This window comes from Halyomorpha halys, unplaced genomic scaffold, assembly GCF_000696795.3.
Source record: "Halyomorpha halys isolate HHAL.00 unplaced genomic scaffold, Hhal_1.1 Scaffold41.1, whole genome shotgun sequence".
Classification (NCBI taxonomy): Eukaryota; Metazoa; Arthropoda; class Insecta; order Hemiptera; family Pentatomidae; genus Halyomorpha; species Halyomorpha halys.
In genome coordinates this window covers 1164756-1186611 of record NW_027115338.1, presented here as the reverse complement: position 1 = coordinate 1186611, position 21856 = coordinate 1164756, and the positions used below count along the sequence as shown (strand labels likewise).

Below are 21856 nucleotides of genomic sequence, written 5' to 3'. Positions count from 1 at the left end.
CTAATAAAATTTCAGGTTACAGTTGATACCTTAGCTCTTTAAGTAAGCTCTACTAGGGCTCTGATGGAAGCTTGTTAAAGGTAATAGTAACTTATTGCTATGTTCTAGTAGCAGATTTACTTGGGATGCCAGGATAATCGGGTATCCATTATAAACTGTTCTATATAAAAAAAAATGTTTTGTTTATCAAATTGTGTATCACGTTTATTTACCTATAATAATCCTAAGGGCTTTGTTGCCACATTGGTTACAAGTCGGATGAAATACAGTTGGATGTATGAATAATATTCGTTGTTACTATTATACCTTTTCCCTACATTTCCTAGGAAAAACCATGAGTAATTCGCATATTATTCTATTAACTATTCCGATCCGTTTTACTACAGCAACGAGAAATTATGTAAAGAAAAGTACGAAGTAATATAAATGATTTTGGAAGACAACTAATCAAACATGTTTTGGAAAAGTAAATGGGCAGCGGGATAAATATTTGGTATCACTAGAATGTGTAAAACCATTTTGGAGTCACTTCGTTACTAGATTCCACCTCTTACGTTTTTTCCACCACCCCTTACGTTTTTCCATTTGGTGTACCGATAAATTTGTGCAAGCCAACAAACCACCGTAACAATTGCTACTTTTGAGGCGTCAGTGTAAAATGGAATGACTTGATATAAAAAGCGCTTTAGAGTTTACCCGAATGTACAATGGCTAAGCTAACGACTTCGCATGGAGAAAATTTACCTGTTCCCTACATGTTGTGAGAGCTTTAGACAAGAATAATGATTGTTAAATATATATCAGTAAATCATTTACTGTAGGATAGATTTTGTGACAACTTGGTTGATTTCAGAATGTCGAGAAAATAGTGTAGAGATATCAAGATAAACATAAAGTGTCCAACTTTCGGGACCAAATAGGTCTTAGACCCCAACATTTTTCATTACATCACGCTTGATGGGCTATGAAAACTTCGTGGCACTCTTGGTAGGCTAAATTATATTAAAATATAATTTTAAATCTCTAAAATTATCAATAGAGCGGTTAATCTGTAAGAAATTACTGTTTTAATTTTTTTTTTTTTGTAATATTTCGATAAAGTAGTATTTTCACCCCTGGAGTGTGCTGGGGCCACTTCGGTTTGCTGCGGCACCCTCTTTCTGGATTGCCCTCTAAAACTATCGTATAAAAAACGGTTTTCTTAACTTCCCTTATAAGTGTGTATAAAAAAAGAATGAATTTCTCACCCTTTAAACTACGCCTATGACAACAAGTCGATCGCGAAACAATTTTAAGATAAAAAGTAGACCTTATATACTGAAAAGTTGCCCCCCCCCTGATATAGAGTATGCATATATGTTTCAAAAACTAAATTCATCTGATATTTCTCGGGTATCTAGAAGACTGAAATTATCCACAATCCAAACTTTCAAACCCAGTGCGCCTCAAAATCACTGTCATCCTGTGTTTTGTAATCCGGAACTGCTTGGATATACACCCCTAATTACCACTGCAGTAGTTAGGGATTTACATCAAGGTTTCTGGTTTTTGGCCGAGAGCCATCCGTTTACCATCACAACGATGAAAGGGTCACGTTCATTGAACTGATCTATTTACATCCCTGGCTTACAGGAATAAATAATGGAAGGCTAAATGTAATTTCGTCTCGGAAAATTTAGATCAGGAGGATGCTTTATTTAGAACTTTCGGAAAAAATTGTATATTTTAAAATATTATGAATGAGGATTGTAGTAGAAATTTATGAATTGGAATGAATTCAGAACGGATTCGCAAACGCAAAAAAGATCAAATAACTATAAAGGGATATATTAAGTCTATATTGACAATGTTTATTATAATATATGAGTTGCTAGGTCGTAAAATATGGTAACTGACAAAACGAAATCTTGGAGACTGTTAAAAAATTTAATGTGTCTCCGCGTGATGTGTTGTTGTACAGTTTCGAACTGTAGTTCGTTATGAATGTGCGTCATGTTACTTCTTTCCAGAGATGTCCCTCGACATATCTTCTGTAGTGTACTGTTTTGGTATTGTTGTAGTGATTTCAGGGCGGTTGGGTAGAGAAAATGTAATAGTGGTGCGCCGTGTAGGAGTGATGGTCGTAGTATTACTTTGTAGATGAGTAATTTGAGTCTGAGTGACAGCCCTGGTGAGTAGATGAGGTGTTTAAGATGGTTTGATGTTGATTTGACGGTTTTTATTCTGTTCTGTATGTGTGAATTACAATGTTTTTGTTTAAACCAATGGCTATTTAACCTATTTTGATGTCAGCAATAATCTTTAGAAAATTCAAATTTAAAGAACAAAAAACTTCCCCACATAATATGTTGAAACCAAAAACTTCAATTCACAATATACGTTTGATATAATTTTGTACGACCGATCATATTTAAGATGAAGTTTTTGAAAGGATTGATCGGATACGGAAATAGATTTCAATCGGGTTGGTTGTCCTTAATGGCATGTAAGACCACCCGGATATTACGGATTTTATCTCATCGACAGGTGTCTTGGCTTCGCTTGACCAAACTAGTGTCAACCGGGAATCAAGGAACAACTCTAAGATACGATTTCATTCCAATACAAGAAAGAACTGTTTGATCGGGTAAGAGAAAGGTATTTAAGAAAAAAAACTGTTAACTTCTCATTTCTGAGTGAGAACTATCACGAAGTGGGTCTCTGGGAAAGATCAATTTAGATTTCTAGAATTATGCTCTATATTTTTATTCAGGTTATCAGAAGCCCATTAATTGTAATACCGTATACACAAAAGGCTAGTAATTATGCAGGGTTAGGAGAACGAAGGAATTTTTTACGAAAATTAAAAATGTGACCTATGTACAATTTTTCTTTTTTTTTTTTATCTGATATTTAATTTGTTAATGTGGTATGAAAAGAGTAGAAGTTTGGTTTAAAAAATCTAGTATACACAACGATAGCATAGACATCAAGAAATAAAGCGGATCTCAAAATTAGGTCGTTGATAACTCTCCCACCACAACCTAACTCACCACTCACTGACGAAAGATCAGTAGTTCTTAACCTCTCATTTCACAGTTCACCGTAATGAAATAAAGATTTGATCTAATAAAATTTCAGGTTACAGTTGATACCTTAGCTCTTTAAGTAAGCTCTACTAGGGCTCTGATGGAAGCTTGTTAAAGGTAATAGTAACTTATATTTTGGTTTTGGCCGATTTGGCTATAAACCTAAAAATATCCGGCGGCCATTTTGAAAATCTTCTGTATTAAGCCTATGTATCACCAGGGACAGGTACATATACATTTGTACTATTGTGTTTTTTTATATATAGAAATTGTTTGAAATTAGTTTGCATTAACTTCTTGGGGCAGAAAAATGGTATGATTTTTTTTTATCACTATACTACATTCCATAAATGCACAAGACGTATGTAGATGATATTGTCACCGGTAGAACACTTTCATCATTTCTAATGCTTTTCGATAATTTCAAGATGCTGTGAATGAACTTGGTATTTTTTATAAGTTTCGACAATACATAATTTATAAGATCCTCCAGAAGTGAAAGGCAAAACATCATAAATTCTTACATTGCAGCTTATAGTCAGGCATTCCACAGTGTGGAAGATTTCAAACATACTACATCCTACATATTTCTCATTTATTCAGGAACTCATTAAGGTTTTTTTTGGAATGAAGTCCGATTTATATAGACCCTTCTGCTACTTAATTGAAATAGGAATAGTGTTTCTATTGCTTAAATCATTATCTTATGTTATCAGAAATTAGCGTTTTAATAATGATGTTGTCAGAGACAGGATTTTCGTTCAGAAAAAGACCCGAAATGTGCAAAATCATGCAGTAAAACCTAAAAATCTGTATAAAACACAAAACATTATTGCATAATTTATAAAATGATTACATGGAAAGCTTGGAAACAAAACTAGCCCATTACATACTCACAACAAAGTATGATTGAAAACTATAATAAGAAATAGCCACTGACATTTAAAATATGAGCAATAATGAACCTTAGTCCAGATAAACATTTTTCATATCATCCAGGACCACTAATTACAATTCCTAGAAAACATTTAGATTTGCATTGAATTCGGCTCTTTACATGTTAAAATGCCTTGTTTGTCCTCATATTTATATAAATTTACTAAGGAAAAAAGAAATGAATATTACTTATTTATGCGTAATTAGGAAAATTGGTTCAAGCATTCAATTTTATGCTTTAAATCGAAAAAAATATAATTTAGCCTAAGAATGCATAACATGGAATTTTATGTATAAAAATCGTAAAATTTAGATCTAAAATAGCACAATATGCAATTATTTGCACTCTTACATTTCAACATAATATGCCGGTGATCGTAAGTCGGATAGAAGCAACAAACTAAATAAATTGAATATGCAATAATGTGGTTTGTATTTGTCATTTTCCATCATCCCTGATGCTTCTGAGGAATTTCGTTTTGTCTTCACTATTCGCGGCAATTACCTGGCCATAGAAGAACTATTGGCCAAACTATGGATAATTGAGATGATATCATGTATTATTTATTTGAATTTTAATTTTAATTTTTGTGACTAAATAGATTTTTACTTGAACCACTGACAAACCCGTAAATTATGTTATAGTTAAAACTAAAAAAAAAATTAACAAAAATGCAATTTCTTATTGAAGAAAACCTCGAAATGTGCAACTTCAGGATGTCCAACCACAAAACTTCTGATATTTTGCCATATAAAATTATTGTCAATTGATATGTCCTTTATATATAATAAGATATATCTTTTGTGGTCAGGCTGAATTCGGAACTAGAAAACAAAACATACGAAAATTCTGTTTTTAATTATTAGTTAATAGTATTATTATAAGTATTTTAATTATCATCATATATATGTAATTACATTGTTGCATTTAATTTTATTTCGTATTTGTATTTATTCTGTCCATTAGTTGAGATTCCCAGAGAAGAAAGTATCACAAAAAGCCTTGCCCCTTTATTTGGATTCACTAGACTCTCTTTCCTCAGCATAATGTCATTCTTCTGTCGAAGGTAAGTGATGTGAGGGCGTTTGCCTTTTTGCTGTGCCGAGTAACATTTCTAGAATTTCCCCGAATTTATTATTCCTTCCTCCTAGCGTGTAGAGAACAATAAAAGATTTTGTAATACATTTGAATAATGTACTTATTTCTTTTTTGTTTCCATTTTTTAATTTTCATGAAAAATGTTATTTAAAAATTTTAGACGACGCTAAGAGGAATATGTTTTTTTATGTTTGTTTTTTCATAAAACTGTGTTGTTTAATTTACTTTTTCAGTAAAGTAAATTAAACAACACAGTTTTATTTTTTATTTAATTTTTTATATTAGTCTCATTTTTTTTTTAATTGAATAAAAAATCGTTTATAATTTTCTATTTATAATAGAATAAGTAATATTTTTTGCTTATCATTCTTCAGAAAGAGAATTAAAAGAGTATACTTTTTTAGCAACAACCAAAAAAACTAACCATTGAGCATTAACAGGCTCGGCATCCTTCTTCATCAGCAGCAGTGGCAGAACGGCACTGGATATGTGTTATTATTTCACAAGAGACAATTATCATTCTTATTAAGGAATGAAGATCATTGACCGGGCTTGCATGGACATTTTTTTTAATGTTACCCCAAACAAAAAAATCCAGTGGTGTCAGGTCTGGAGAGCGTACAGGCCAAGCCACCGGTCCCCCACTACCAATCCATTGATTGGGATAATTAACATTTAGCCATGTCGTGGACATCTTCCATAAGGTGCAGGGGAACCATCTAATTGAAACCATCTGTCCCTTCTCATTTGTGGTGGAATATGGTCAACTAAATCATAGTAATCATTATCAAGAAATTCCAGACATGTGTCCGCATTGAGGCGAGGTGGCAAGAAATACGGACCTATTAAAATATTGTATATTATCCCCAATCACACATTGCACTAAAAATGATGCTCACATATTGCATGGGGATTTCCCTATGACCAAAGGTGATTATTTTTTTGTTTGAAGATACCTCTTCTTGTGAAGTTAGTTTCATGTGTCCAGAAAGTGTTTCCTGAAAATTGTGGATTATGCTCAACTTGATTTAAGTGCCAGTCTGAAAAATGTCTTCTTTGCCAAAAATCTTGCAGTAATAAATTTTGTACCCTTTGATCATGACATGGGTGAAGTCCATCTGCAATGAGGGTAGTTGGGGTAATATTTTATTCTGCACCAGCTCTTTGTACACTGCCAGATGGATTATCATCAAAATATTGTAATATAGTCGCACTCCAGTTTCTCTAAGACGTTGAAACCTGGAGCTAATGATAGACTTATTTGGAAATGTTCTATTCGGAAATCGCCTGGCATATTCACGACGGGGATCATTAGCATTAGCATTGCAAAAACCGTACATAAACACCATATCGGTATATTCACTATTAGTATAAATTGAAGGCATAATGATGAGTACTCTGCGAAATCCTCTTACAAACTGATACATGTTATTGAGAGTTCCCAATGCTAATTCCAAATAGTATTAATACTTATGTTGCCAAACGCTTTTATACAGTTAGGGATAAAAGGACATATTAGTAATCTATTTAATCCAGCTCTTAAACAAAGCGTTAGCAGATATACCTTCACTTTGAACATTAAATGTGAATCTTAATGTTTACATTTAATAAATAAAGTAGTCAGAACAAATAAATAGGTTTTACTTACTTCATATAACGTAAATAATTCATAGCAATGAAAATCTAGGTTTGAATATCTCGTACACAAGCGTTTGTGGACATACCTTCAGAGGAATTTTTTTCCTGTTTTGAGGTCCTTAGTTTATATTTTCAGTTTGGCCACATAACTCTGAAACACCCTGTATATTAGATGTGACAATGAAGTGAAATGATATATTACTCTTTTTTTTAAAAACTAAAAATACATGATTTTTATTCTAATTATTTTTAAGAAAACGAAAAAATATTATAATGGATGGAATAAAATGGAAGGTATATTTAATGAATTGGACAATACCTGAAGATGGTGCAGTGACCCTGAAAATTAGCCTACTTTAATAAGAACATTCTAAATTATAATTAAGAATAATGAAATTTGGAAAATATGTGTAATTATATATATAAATAATTTTATTTTTGTAGTATTCGTTTTTAAATGCGATTAGCTAATGATAATAAGGATTTATAAGATGTTGGATATCCATGGCTCAGCAAGATCTCTAAATAAATGGCCTTCCGCTTTGGATAAATAACTGGATGAAGGGGAAATAGGCTCATTTATTGCCTGAATACTTGATCAGCGCCGGGGGTATCGCTCCAACTGATCCTAAGTAAAGCCGTCACTTTAATAATTAGGGTGTCAGCAGCCTCCCGAGCCGAGGCTCTGCCATAAAACCATTAATCAATTTATCTTTGCAGCATCTCTACTGATTACATCCCAGCTCTTTTGATTTTATTTGAAATTAATAGGCCGATTAATTTATCCATTCTCGAAATGTGACTTTTAAATATAAAATAAAATATCTGGTTGGTCCGAACGCACTAAGTTTTTTATTTACTTAGCTGCTGAAACCAATACAATGCTTCCTTGTAGTATGTTCACTAATATTAGTCAAATTGAGTTTGTATATTGTCTTGTTTGATATTTTAACTCTCCTTCAAATAGTTTTCCATGTTTAAAATTTCAAATTAATAAAAAAAAAAATATTATCCGAACGTGAGCTAGTTCCTGTGAGAAACTAAGCAAAAACTTGTAAAATGTTACTTCCTTAATATTCCCCCACATTGATTATTGGTATGTGGTTTACGGGGGTGTCTCTGGGGATCTCGAAGCAAAATTAAAACGGTTAATTAATTTCTTTGTACAATTCATTTTGGGGTACCTAGGGACGCCTCTCTCACCCGATTTTAAGAAGAGTTGAAGTGGCTTTACCCCTCCTTCCAAATGTTTTCTTACTTCCTTCCTCTATCAATTTATCCAATCTCGCCGTCCATCGTACATCTCTGATATCCATCAATTTAAATCCTCTGTGCATTCCCGCAATACCCGCTCACGGCCTTCAGACATATGTAACTGCACATCGAACTGCAGTCTTTGGTAGATCTTTCCTTATCCGTTCCTCTTCCCTATGGAATTCCTTCATTCGTAGTTCAAATGCACTTTCAATCTTCACATCTCTTTTCTTCGACTACCTTCTGTCAATACAATTCCGGAAGAATAACAATTGAAAGTTTCAAATAAGGTTTATTTTTATTAATTTTTTTTAAAATATTTATTTATTGCTATTTACAACTGTACATTGTAATACATTTAGTAAATCTGATCTAAGTTAAATTGGAGTGTTATAGGCGTATAGAGAAACTACCCATAGGTAACATTTGCAAATGACATTTTACATTAGCTGGTCTCGTGGCCATCTTCTTTTCAGGCGCCTCGGAGAATTGTCAGGAATGGAAGAGGATGCAAGATTAGAAACTAGGGGGTTTGAATGGTTAGAGATTTTATAATGGAAGGAGTGATATCTGGTTCGGGCTAGATCGGTTACATAGGGAACATTAAGGTCTTTATGTATGATTTTATTTGTGACAAAGTAAGGAGCATTGAGGATTTTTCGAAGGATTTTGGATTGTAAGGATTGAATACGAGAGGAATTCAAAGGTTTAGTGGACCCCCAAAGCTCAAATCAATATGTCCAGATTGGCCTTATTACAGTCATGTAGATCAGTCTTTTGTAATGTGTTAGAAGTTTAGACCGTTTGTCAAGTAAGTGATGTAATAGTCGAAATCGACGTTTATTAATTTTAAGTTTGAAATTCTCTTTATTTTATGTTTCAGAATTTCGTTCATACTTGTAAATATGCCTATTAGTAAAAGTTGTACCTTTTCATTTATTATTTTTAGTTTAATTGAATTTGATTTTTCATTATTTTTTATATTTATTTATTATTAGAAGTGTTCTTATGTTTTATGATATGATATATGGTTTTATTTTAAATGTTATCTTCTTATTTTATATATTCTGTTAATTATTATTGTCCATTCTTATCTTTTCAAATTCATTATCTTATTATATTTTAATTTCATTTTTATTTTGTATTTTACTCTAAGGCTTTAAAGCCTTATTTTGACGCCTGTATATTACAATTATTATTAAAAGACGGAAAATAAATTAGAGATTAAATAAAGGTCGAGAGAAAGAATAAATAAAAAATAAAAATAATATAATAAAATATAAGAAAGGAAAGAATCAGGACTTAGGAAATAGGAAATAGGAAACATATCAAAGAAATGACAAAATGATATGGAAACTTTAACGCAAGGTAACCGTTAAACAATATATTCAAATACAGGAAATAGGAGGAAAAAAGATATAATAATAACTATAAGAATAATCTAATTCAGGAAAAATAAATATAAATTAAATGACAGAATACGTAATTAATGTAGAAAAAAAGGCTTCAAGATCCGAATCGAAGCTTAAACTATTTTTAGCTTCATCATTTCATATTGATCCTAGAACATCACACAAATGTTTGTGGACAATAAAACCACTTTTAATCACATAAATTCTCTAAGAGGTAGGACGATTTGCCTATTAGAAAGGTATGAGAATTTCCCATGGTCCAGAGATTGAGCCTCAATTGCTCAATTATTAACCATCTCGTTACCAAGTACACCAAGTGTTTGTGGCTGGACCCATACATACCCCACTGTGTTACTTGAAGTTTTTTGAATGTGCAGAATGTAGTATATTTCTTGGACAAACTGAATGTCTTAAAACTGATCTTTGAGACTTTGAAGGGCACTTAGTGAATCAGAACAGATTAGTTATATTGTTTCAGTGGCCGAAATTCCAAACTGCAATTCTTTTTTGGAAGAATGTCAGTTCAGATGTAAAAATATACCATAAGCTGTTTAGTTTAAATTTCTGGAAGGTTTTTTGTAAAACATTGCACAAGAAGTTGGGTATATTCTTTTGATTCAACAGTTTATATGACTGCTTTGATTTCGATTTTAAAAATATGTAAATGTATCTTTGATAAAATGGATTAAAATATATTTCAAGTCTTATTTTCTTGCCAATTTTAGTAAATCTATATTAAATGTACAAGGGCATATGGTCCAAGGAGTTAAGTTTCTTTGCAAAATTCTAATCATTATTTAATTTTTTTTTATTTATGTAATATTTCATTGAGCCATAAACTATATAATATGTATATATATGTGATGTATATTTCTATATATTATTGTAGTGTATAATTGTATTGCATACATAAGTATTGAAAAGTATTCAGGTTAATTCATTTGCCAGGCGTTCTCTATCAATAAAGAATATTGTATAAAAATAAATAGATTGAAAAAGCGTTCATTGATGATAGAAAAGATTTAGAGATGCACTTTTAATTTGAAAAATAACTCTTCTGCAGATATCTTTTTTATGAGTAATCAGGTTTTTGAAGAGTCATATTTTCCTGAAATTTCTACATCCTTTCCTACGGTTTTTAAAGTACTTTTGCAATCCGAGCTAAATGATAGAGGGCGGCTTTTTAGTTTAACTTACTCTTAGGAAGTAATTGAATCTGTAGCTTCTTTAATTTTAGAAATTCATAGGGATATATACATTCATATATACATTCATGTTGTCAGTGATTAATGAACTCTTTCTATCTCAAAATCGTCAAACTTTCAAATATTTCTAGTTGAACATAATCATTTTAATAATTAATAATTTTTATCACACTATTTATTTAAGGAATTTAACTGACTTTAAGACGTACAAATGATAATTCCATACATAATTCGCCATAAACCGATAACCATATTTTTTTCCCCTACCTTTTTTTCAAAAATATATGCTATATGGAAAAATATTGTTGCTACTGTCTACTAAAAAAAATATGCTCCGGCTATTGTGACGAGCTTCATAATTCTACGACATAAGATAAGTATGCAAGATGGATATGCATATGCAAAAGACAATATACATAAATTAAACAATATTGGACAGGATTGTGGAATTTTGAGGGGTACACTGATGTAGTGGAAGGGAGGATGTCAGTTCCGGGATCAAAGACTTTGTAGAAATTTAAGTAAAAATTACTTACTTAAAACATTACATTTTTTTTGCTAAACAATTATTATGATGAAATGCTAATATTGGGTTGTTAAAAATGTTTAACTAATAACTTGCTTTATAGCAAAATATGATAAGCACAAAATCATAAATTCCATTTTGATACAGATTTCAAGGAACTGTTAGTGATATTTATGACACATATATGAAATATTTAGGCATGTAAAGATAAATATCTTTTCTTCAATTAATGAAGTTTACCTTTCATAAATCTTATTTTCAGATTTCTAAGTTTCCTAAATTATTCATTATTTGTAAGATCCGACCGCTAGAATAAATTTCATTTATACAAAAAACATATTTATTTTTATAATATAAATACCATTATAAAAATGGTAAATATTATAATATCCTTATTCTGTCTTTTCCTTCATTTTAAATCTGATTTTAATCTGATAATTAAATGACCTATGAATAAGGTGTTGCTTTGTTTGAAGACACCTCTGCTCGCCGGAGTCGAACTAAATAACTTGGATTCCAGCTCCGAGTTGAACTAAAAGAGCCCGAATAAAGGGCTCTGAAAATCTTGTTAAAGTCATCTCGCGACCTCAATACGGTTTGAAAACTTTACCACATTTCCCTCTTATCCCCATGAATAAGCTCGCTTTAAAGGAAAGGATTTAGATGCGAATGTGACTAACTCCCACAGCCCACCAAGTTATCATATTTCTAAGAAGAACTTGATTAGAAAAAAATATTGTTACATTTTAACAGCTGATTTTTTTTTCCACATTGTCAATGATAGGTTGTATAAAAAAAAAATACCGTTTTTCAACCAAACATGTGTATTACTATTTCTTTGAAATAAAATACAATTAATACTGAAAATATATCCCATTGTTATCTACCGCCTATATCCATCTGCTAGCCAATTGCTCGATCCCACTACGCTACTTTTATTTGGGATGGCTGTCAAAAAACTCATAGACCGCAATTTCAAATTCCGCAAAATTATTAAATGGGCTGTGGATCTAAACAAGTATTAATTCAATATTGGAAGGTCTGGAATATATGGTGTATGAGGCAGGAGCTCGAACCCAAGAAGTTCTTTAAGCTTTTCTTTTGTTTGACAAGAAGTGATTGCTGATTGCTAAGGGGTTCGTAAGTTCGTGAGGCACCAGTCTACTGCTCTTTTTCACCTTCCACATGGAGAGTAGATGGCGACTAACAGAATCGTTCGACATACCACTCTCCCTGGCAAGTTTTCGTGTACTTTTGGACAGATTTGACTCAACAGCTTCCTCCAAACCTCATCAATCCATTAATGGTCGCCAGGAGCCCTTCTTCCTTTCCAACGTCGTATCTCCACTGCTAAATTTTTAAACCAACTCCGCGCATGCACTGGTCAAAGAAACTTTCTCCTTCATATTTAATAATTTCAGGTGTTGGTTCAGTCTAAAGCTAGCACTTGATATATAAGGTAAGAAAGGAGCTTCATTGAAAGAAAAATTGTTTTGTTAAATTTTGTAGTTACAAAATTTTTAGAGAGAGCTTTGCTTTCAACAAAAATTCATTTAAAATGTACTTTGAACTTCTTTAGGGGATTCGAGAATTACTTTTACATATTTTGTTCTAGATCGTATATATAATATTGAAAGGTTGTTATTACCGACTCGCAAAACCTTATATAGTGTGATCCCGTGTAAATGCTGTCAATCCATGAATAGCCACGCAATGGAACCTCCCACGAACACCCGTCGTACAAATAAAGAATCTCCCCAAGAACCTCCTTTATGAGACCCGAAGCGATCCTTTGAGAGGAACTATTCCCCAACTTTTGATTAGGAATTCTCTGCCAGCCTTCAAGGAGAATTCAACTCATCTCACATTCTCAGAGATACATTATTTTTAATGAGACCAGGGAGTGGCTATTAATAGTGCAAGAATGATCTACATGGAACTGGAGTTGCTTGCGCTATTCTTACTGTATCCAAAGTTGCTATGAGGTTCATTTTCCTCATATCCTAACTGTGAATAATTATTATTATTATTATTTTATGGGCACAACAGACCATGGAGGTCTAAGTCCTCGCGCGATGTATTTACCAATATTAGGAGGTAATATTCCCAGTGTTAGGAAATACATCGCGCGTTTCTTTACATGGTTTTTTCGCAGGGTGGGTCCGTCACTCCCACGCCTATTTTTTGTGAGTGCCACCCATTGGCTAAGGGGCCCCACAAGTGCCCGGAGAGAGGTTGTCAGTGAGTAACTGTGAATAATAAAAAATCCAAACCTTAATAATAAACTGAAGCAATAAAAAATACACCCTCATACGCGCACAAGTTTTCAAGAAAAGCTTGAAATACTTAAATAACAAATGTTAAATAAGTTTTAGAACGAAAAAACTTTGTTTCGTTTACAAATAAAAGCAGAAGAGCCAGAGAGGGAAAAGTTTTAAAATGTAAATTTGTTAATAAAAAATCATCGTGGTCATCACACCAACAAATCACACAACTTTCATTTACTGGCCTACTTTGGAATCAATCATTGCTAGTTTCAGAACAGAAACTATAGTGAAAAGCAAAAGTATAGTGTTTTACAATTTGTTTTAACCATTCATTCAATTCTTAATTGTTATAGAGTTATTATTGAAAATACTAAGAATTGTTTAATGAAGTTGTCTTGTCAAATGAAATGCTTATATATAGTTTAAGTTAATTTATAAATTATTTATTGTATAACATTTTATTTATAGTGTCAAGAAAACGTTATGAGGCAGCCAAAACAGAAAACCCCTTACGCATACCTCCGCCAGTTACAGACTTTTTACTTATGCCTTTCTCGTCATACTCCATTACATTCCATGACTTTCATAGTTAAGTATTATTTTTTATAAAATCTTGGGATTTTCTTTTTTGAGACAGGCTGACCATTAACAAACTATATTGCAAAACTTGGTTATACCTCAAAAACGTGTATTTTCATCGAAAACTGGAATTCGAAATTTTTATGCTTAAAATACTTATTAAATTACTATATTTCATGTATAAGTAAGTGAAAGTATAAATGATGGTATGTGAAAACAAAAAATGTAAAAGCCCGAAACTAAATAACATATTAGTGAAATAATATTCTTGTCTTATACAAATTTATTTTGTTTTGAATCTTTTCCTTTAAATTTATACAATAAAAAAGACTAAATAAAAAAAAAATTGTATAGATTATTCTATACAGTTATCCGTTATTTCTATTTGTATGAATAAGAAATATAGGAGTAAATGTATAAATTCAGTAGTAGATACAATACAGATAAACTTGCATGTAAATAACCTATAGATATTTTGGCATGTTCCAACTTCCTTTTGAGGTTATAAAAACTTGAAATTAATTTATTAATCAATACCCAAGATTCAGCCAAGGATTTGCTTTATTTCGCCCAAAATCCTTAACCATTATAATTTAAGAAATACCTTATGTTACGAAAGGAAACGGAGTTTTTTTTTGTTTCAGCAACCAAAATTATAAAATCGTAATTGGAGGATTAAAATAAATTCCAACAAATCACATCAAATCATCTTTGCCCTTCGTCGTTAACATGCCGACTTCCCTACAGTATACATTAACAATGTTGCTCTTACCCCTGTAGAACAGATCCGCTACCTTGGACTACAGCTGGATAAACGACTAACTTGAAATCCTCACACAAAACTGAAAAGACAGGAAACTGCACGTCGATTTCGACTATTAAAGCACTTACTAGACAAACGGTCTAAATTTCCAATTCATTAAAAAAGACTGACCTACGTGACAATAATAAGACCTATCTAGGCATTCGGAGTCGAGCTTTGGGACTAAACCTACGAATTCTCCTCTGCCATTCCTGACAATCCTCCGAGGTGCCTGAAAAGATGGCCTCGTGGCCTTCTAGTGTAGAAATATGATTAGAGTAAATGTAAATAAATACAAAAATAATAATAATTCTCAAACTTTAAAATATGGAAAATTATGTTTCTACCTAGGAGATCTGAGGATGTTATGCTTCCAGCATGCTGCTTGCTTGCTATGCAGAAGTTTTCAAGTGCGTTTTTTTTTTTTTTCGTGAAACTTAAATAGACTCACAAAATAAAAACTTGACACCCTCCAGGATGGCTAGAATAGGGTGATAACCCGTCAATAACCACCCTCTCCGTATGTCAGAAATGACCAAGAAGGGGTCATAAAAACATTAGTATGTATGCTGAATAAACATGTTCTGTTATTCTTGTTCCGTAGTCCAATTGAAAAAAAAAAAAAACTAGCAATTTTGTGAAATTACTTGGTTTTAACTAATAGATAATTTTTCTTAGAACTTATAAATCGCAACCTTTATTCCAAAAGGTTCTCACTAAATTTTCTATCTTATGTAAAAAATTTTGTGAATTTATGATCTATTGGTCGTACTTTGACAAGTGATTACTGGAAATGTTATTATTTATATATTAAAATAATCTGTACAGAAAGTTTTCCCAAATAAAATATATGAAATAAATGAAACTTGATCATTGAAAACCTCATTTATCAAAAAGTATTGCGAATAAAAATTACTTCAATAAAGTGATAAATGATCTTTACTTTATCTACAGTAGCAGCAGAAAACTTCAACGCGATTAATCTCAGTTGAAAATGAATTAAGAAATCAGTGTTCAGAAGCTCGAGTTCGCGGCTCCTTGAGGAGTTGTCCACTAATATTCTATAGATGGCTATCACCGTTTATATCTTAAGTTTCATATGATATGTAGTAGAAACTTTTCCTCAGTCACTACAAAACTTTAACTAAAATGTACTTAAGAGCATCTGGGATTTTGGTATATTTGTGTTTTATAATCTACACAGATATTTGTTTTCTAAAATGTTGATTTCGAGATATAAATCCAAGCTAGAGCGTTTCCTCTATATCACTATTCATATAGATAGAACTCAGGTTTTTTGTTGTAGCATAAACGATTATTTGTTTATAATATAAAAAAAAAAATTGGTTGATTTCTCATTGCATATATACAGTCAATTCCTAAGTGCATTTTAACTTCAATAATCTAAGCCTAGAACCAACCTGCTGTTCGATAATCAAAGCAGTCATTCCTTTGGGACTGTTAATAAACATATTTCTTTTTATGAACTTCCATTAGAACATTGCCACATCATAGCTGCAATTTGAATAATGATTCCCTCTGGCTAATTTGTGCGCGGCCTGGTTTTCGATTAGTGTCCCGGCTTGTCATAACGAAGTGTGGTTTGATGAAAGCGGGATTCAGTTCATTGCATCATTAATTGTAATGAGCTGCTAATCACAACGATGCAACTCTGTACCTGGCCACTAAACCATGTATGATATCAAAGCTAACCATGCATGGTGTCAAAGCTAACCATGCATGCTATCAAAGCTTACCATGCATGCTATCAAGCAAAGTGCTTTTACAATTGGTGTACCGTTTGGGCATCCCATTTTTCATGGTAGCATTCATTATCATTGTTATTGTGTATACCATTAGCAAATGAAAACTATTGTACATTGATACCCTAATAGAATTTAAAACCTAATTAAAAAGCAAAACAGGAGAAAATGTTAAATACAATTTTAGGAAGAATGGTGATTGTTTGCTTTGAATAATATTTGAAATACTCCTTTTTATATAGAACGTTTTCTAATTTTTCCTCACCATAAGCTATGGTAGTTTTCGAAAGTTAAAAATTGAGTTGTTTATATAATCATTACTTTATTTATCTAGTAAGAAAAAAAAGCATTTATGTAAAGTGTGCTTAAAATAAATGGACTTTTTAAAATTCTTATGAGCGTTCCAGATGTAATAACTACCATTAGTTTTTTATTTTGTCTTGTTTTTTTTAAGATGAATTAATATGACAGTTGTATTTTAATTTAAAGTTTTTTTTTTCGAAAATGAGATTTGAAAATGTAGTATTGAATAAAATATCCACGATAAATCTAAAAACTCTATCAAACTCTTTTCAAAAATATCTTGGGGCCGTAAACTTCAACGTGACCTATCTCACTGGCCAGCCCTTCGTCTCTTCCAATCTGACGACACTCATCTAACCCAATGTATTCTTTGTAATATTTTTTTTACGATACTTTTCCATTATTATTTATAAATATTGGTTTTGTTTTACAAATTAATTAAATTATGATATAATTAAAAAAATAATGAATTACTATTTCCATGCTAAAAGAAAGCAAAGATTTACAATTTTTTTTTGTATTTAAAAGAGGGGAAAATACAAATAAAAATTACTGGAAGTTTAAATAAAGTCGCTAATGAAATTATCAGTAGGCACATTAGCGAATTAACAATAGAATTTCATGTCTTTAAGTCTTAGCTAAGGCCTCTTTTCTACAACTCCCTGATGAAGACCTGAATCTCAGGTCGAAACGTCGGCATGTATAAATACTTTTTTGTTTATTTATGTTCTTCTTACTGACCGCACCCTCCGACCATCTTCTCCAATTATTTATCTCTTTAATTACTATGTAATCGCAATATTTTTAATCAAGTAAATTGCAATATGCAACATTTGCATGTATATTGGATCATGAATTATATTTATGTGGGAGATTAAAATATAGCAGTAGATTAGTTTTAACCTTATGCGGACTAGTTTTAACAATTTCCATGCAAATTGAACTTGAAACAAAGAGTAACAAATTTTAAATTATATAGCAATATGTTTTATCATGACAGTTAAAGAAAATGATATTTTTTGCCTAAAAATAAATTATAAATAATTATTTTCTAATATCTTTTAATTAAATTTTTTACAGGTATATTGGCACATTTCGTGGTGATTTGAAGTAATAACATTACAATATACGTGCGTTTTCTGTGAGTATTAGTTATGATTCAATTATTTTTAAATTTTTACAGTTTATTTTTATTTTTTAAATAATCAAATTATTACTTTATTTCTCTGATAATAACTAGCATACAATTCTTTCCCCTTCATGTTTTATTTATTCATTATCACGGTAATGGAACTTCTGTATTATTTTAAATATTTCAAAATTTAAATTTAAAAAAAAGTACTGCAAGGGAGTCTTTCTCGATCTTGAACAAGCTTTTGATTTAGTCTGGCATCCAGGTCTGCTCTATAAACTTGGTCAATTCCTACCCCCAACATATTTCCTTATAATCCGCTCCTACCTCACTGATAGAACCTTTAAAGTAAATCATAACCTAGCCTACTCATATCTCTTTTCTCAGTCTGCCGGTGTTGCTCAATGTAGTATCTTAGGTCCTATTCTTTACACGGTTTATACAGCTGACATCCCAGCCCACCCTAACACAGTCCTAACAACATACGCTGATGACACATGGATACTGTCTGTAACCACGACCCTACTAATGCATCACAAAAACTACAGACACACATAACATCTATTGAAGAATGGTGTCAAAAATGGACAATCAAAATAAATCCTAACAAATCCCAACAGAACACCTTTACTCTCCGTCGTAAGCCTCTACCCTCCTGTCGAACAGTATCCTTTCTAAATACTCCACTAACGCCTGTTGAACAGATTCGCTACTTAGGACTCCATCTTGACAAGAGACTTACATTGAATCCAAACACAAGACTGAAACGACAAGAACCTGCTCGTAGATTTCGATTGCTACAGCACCTTCTTGACAATCGCTCTAAACTTCCCATTCACTACAAAAAATCACTGTACACTATGATAATCAGACCAATTTGAACACATAGAATTGAGCTTTAGGGCTTACCAAACCATCAAATTCCTCCGATTGGTCCTTACAATCCAAAATCGTACGTAAAATCCTTGATGCTCCTTATTACGTTACAAATAAATTCATCCACAAAGACCTTAACGTCCTATCCGTTCAAGATTTGACCCAAAACAGATATGCGTCTTTTCATTCCAAACTCCTTATCCATCCTAATCCATTAGTTCTTAATATCTCATCCTTTACAACCCCTGATAATCCTCCGAGGCGTCTGAAAATAAGTTGGCCCCGAGACCTTCTAATTTAAATTAATGCTTGAAGTACCACCAACGGATGGTTCCTTCCCAAGATTTTCATGTGTAAATAAAATAGTCCACAGATTTACTTATTGCATTTATTATTAATACAGTTGTAAATCACATTATATAAATAAAATATATAGTTTACAGAACGGTATAAATATTCTTTACTAATTAACTTGTATTATAACTATGTAATTAAATAACATTTATAATATTTTAAAATGTTGAAAATTAGCTGTACTTTATTTGTGATCTAATTGTAACAAATCCTAATATAATATAACTTAATTACTTAGTTTTTACCTCTAACTATAATCATTGATAAATTAATTAATGTCATTGATTCAATTAGTGATTATTATATTTCATTGTTTATTTAAATAAAAAAATTGAGAATGAATAATATTTTACAAGATATTCATCCACTAACGCTTTGTTTAAAAGATATTCACATCTAAAAATTTCCAATGTTATGAATATTTAGGTTATAATAAATAAATTAATATGTGTTCCAACTGAAATGTCAATATTAATGTTCATATTAAGTGATAATTTAACTTTGACATAATGATTTAAGACAAGCTCAGCATCTTAATTTTACAGCAGCTGTGGCCAAACTGGATGTTTTGTTGTCACACTGTCCAGATCTGACACCACTGAAATTTTCGGCTTGGGGTAACAATAAACAAAAAGCTTATGCAATATCGTTCAATAATTTTAATCTTTTACGAAAAAGTTTAATTGAAATTCGGTGAAATAGCAACACAAATCCAGTGCTTCAGTCACTGCTGTCGAGGAAGAAAGCCGAGTTTGTTTTAATGCTCAAGGATATCACTTTGAACAATATTTAATGTGAATTTTAATTTTGTTAAAATAAATTTATATCCATTTGAGTCTCAACACATTTTATTTTTCTTACAAGTCCGACGTTTCGGCCAATTCGCCCATCCTCAGGGATGGTCAACTTTAGTTTTGATAAAGTTTTAACAAATAATGACTGTGATAAATGAATTTTAATTTTTAATGTGAAAATTTCCTAATTAGAAATTGTTGTTTTGACCTGGGCAGAATAGTCTACATGAAGTTGAGTTTTTAAATCAATTAGTTCTAATATTATATTAAGATTGTTCCCTGAGGATGGCCGGATTGGCGGAAACGTCGGACTTGTAAGAAAAATAAAATGTGTTGAGACTAAAATGGATAGAAATTAAATTATTTATTTTAACAAAATTAACCAGCCTCAAGAAAGTGTTTAAGATTATAAATTAATTTTAATGTTTCATGTGTGATTCATGAAGTGATTGGAATATATATTAATTCATTTACTATAACCTTAATAATTCATAACAAAGATTTGGACTACTTCCAGTTTTGAGGTCCTTAATTCTTTGGAACTAAATCTTAATTCTTTAAAAATTAGTCTGAATTAAGGACGCAATTCGAATTTATTTGAAGGTTGTAAAATGAGAGAGATAATACATTTTGCAGCATCAGTGTTTTTGTTTATTGTTGTATCGATATTTTCTTACTTCATTCAAATGTTTTTATATTTTATGACAATGTCAATTTTTTGTACTAGCTCACCTGAAAATAAGCCTATATAGATTTATATTCTTTGACTCGGCAGAAACTAACAGCTGTAATCAAGAGCACACTTGCAGCAGACTGGATGGATCAGTAGGACCCCATTTTATCTCCTGGCAACCACCAATTGATCTCAAATTGCGCCGCTGAATTGGTTAGTGCCCACTCCTGCTCGACCTTTCAGTATTGCGCAAGGGACCGAAAAAGTTGCACTTTCAATTTGTTCAATATCAGTTTTATTTTTAGGATAGAAAGGGTCGCTAGGTATTCTTCATGTTTTCATTTATTTATTTTTTGTTCATAAGTGTACAAAAAGAAATATTTATCAACACAGAGAACCGTTAAATTAAATTATTTTGATTTGTTTTAAAAATCATTTTGTATTTTCTGATTATTGAGCATTCAGAATTATCTAACCTTGATTTTTCCTGTTGAACAGATTCAATACAAAGGACACCATCTTGACAAGAGACTTACTTGGAATCCACACACAAGACTGAAACGACAAAAAACTGCTCGTAGATTCCGATTGCTACAACACTTACTTGACAAACGCTCTAAACTTCCCATTCACTACAAAAAATTAGTTGAGAATTGACAAAAAATTGAGCTCTGGGGCTCTACCTAAAAATCCTACGTAAAATCCTTATTATGTTACAAATAAACTCATCCACAAAGACCTTAACATCCCATTCGTTGAAAATATGGCCCAAAACAGATGTGCGCCTTTTCATTCCAAACTCCTTAACCATCCTAACCAATTAATTTTTAATCTTTCGTCCTTAACAATCCCTGATAATCCTCCGAGGCGTCTGAAAAGAAGATGGCCAAGGGACCTTCTAATTTAAATTAATGTTTGAAGTACCACCAATGGGTGGTTTCTTCCTAAGATTTGCAAGTGTATATGAGACATGCAACATATTTACTTATTGTATTTATTATTTGTACAGTTGTAAATCACATTAAATAAATTTAAAAAAATAGATTTTTAGTTATCATTTTCCATTAAACAAAAAACGTATCGTGCTAAAACTTTATGTGTAGAATCAGACCTCAATAGGCCTTCTTTAATCTTTCCTTCACTACTGGCCATGCTGTTTCCTCGTCTGCCTGAAT

General features: G+C 31.6%; 1 protein-coding gene across 11 annotated transcripts in view; it reads left to right on the top strand.

Moving 5' to 3' along the window:
* LOC106688163 (calcitonin gene-related peptide type 1 receptor) overlaps positions 1-21856 on the top strand; it is a 564568-nt gene that overhangs the window by 158305 nt on the left and 384407 nt on the right. For 4 of the 11 annotated variants that reach the window (XM_067052389.1, XM_067052390.1, XM_067052392.1 and 1 more), the window contains one exon: positions 17933-17993. The exons of 3 other annotated variants lie outside the window; for them this stretch is intronic. The gene's annotated coding sequence lies outside the window, so the exon portion shown is untranslated. Of the gene's footprint in view, positions 1-4971; positions 5072-17932; positions 17994-21856 lie in introns of all 11 variants that reach the window. 4 more of the 11 variants (XM_067052395.1, XM_067052396.1, XM_067052398.1 and 1 more) reach the window with 2 other exon arrangements.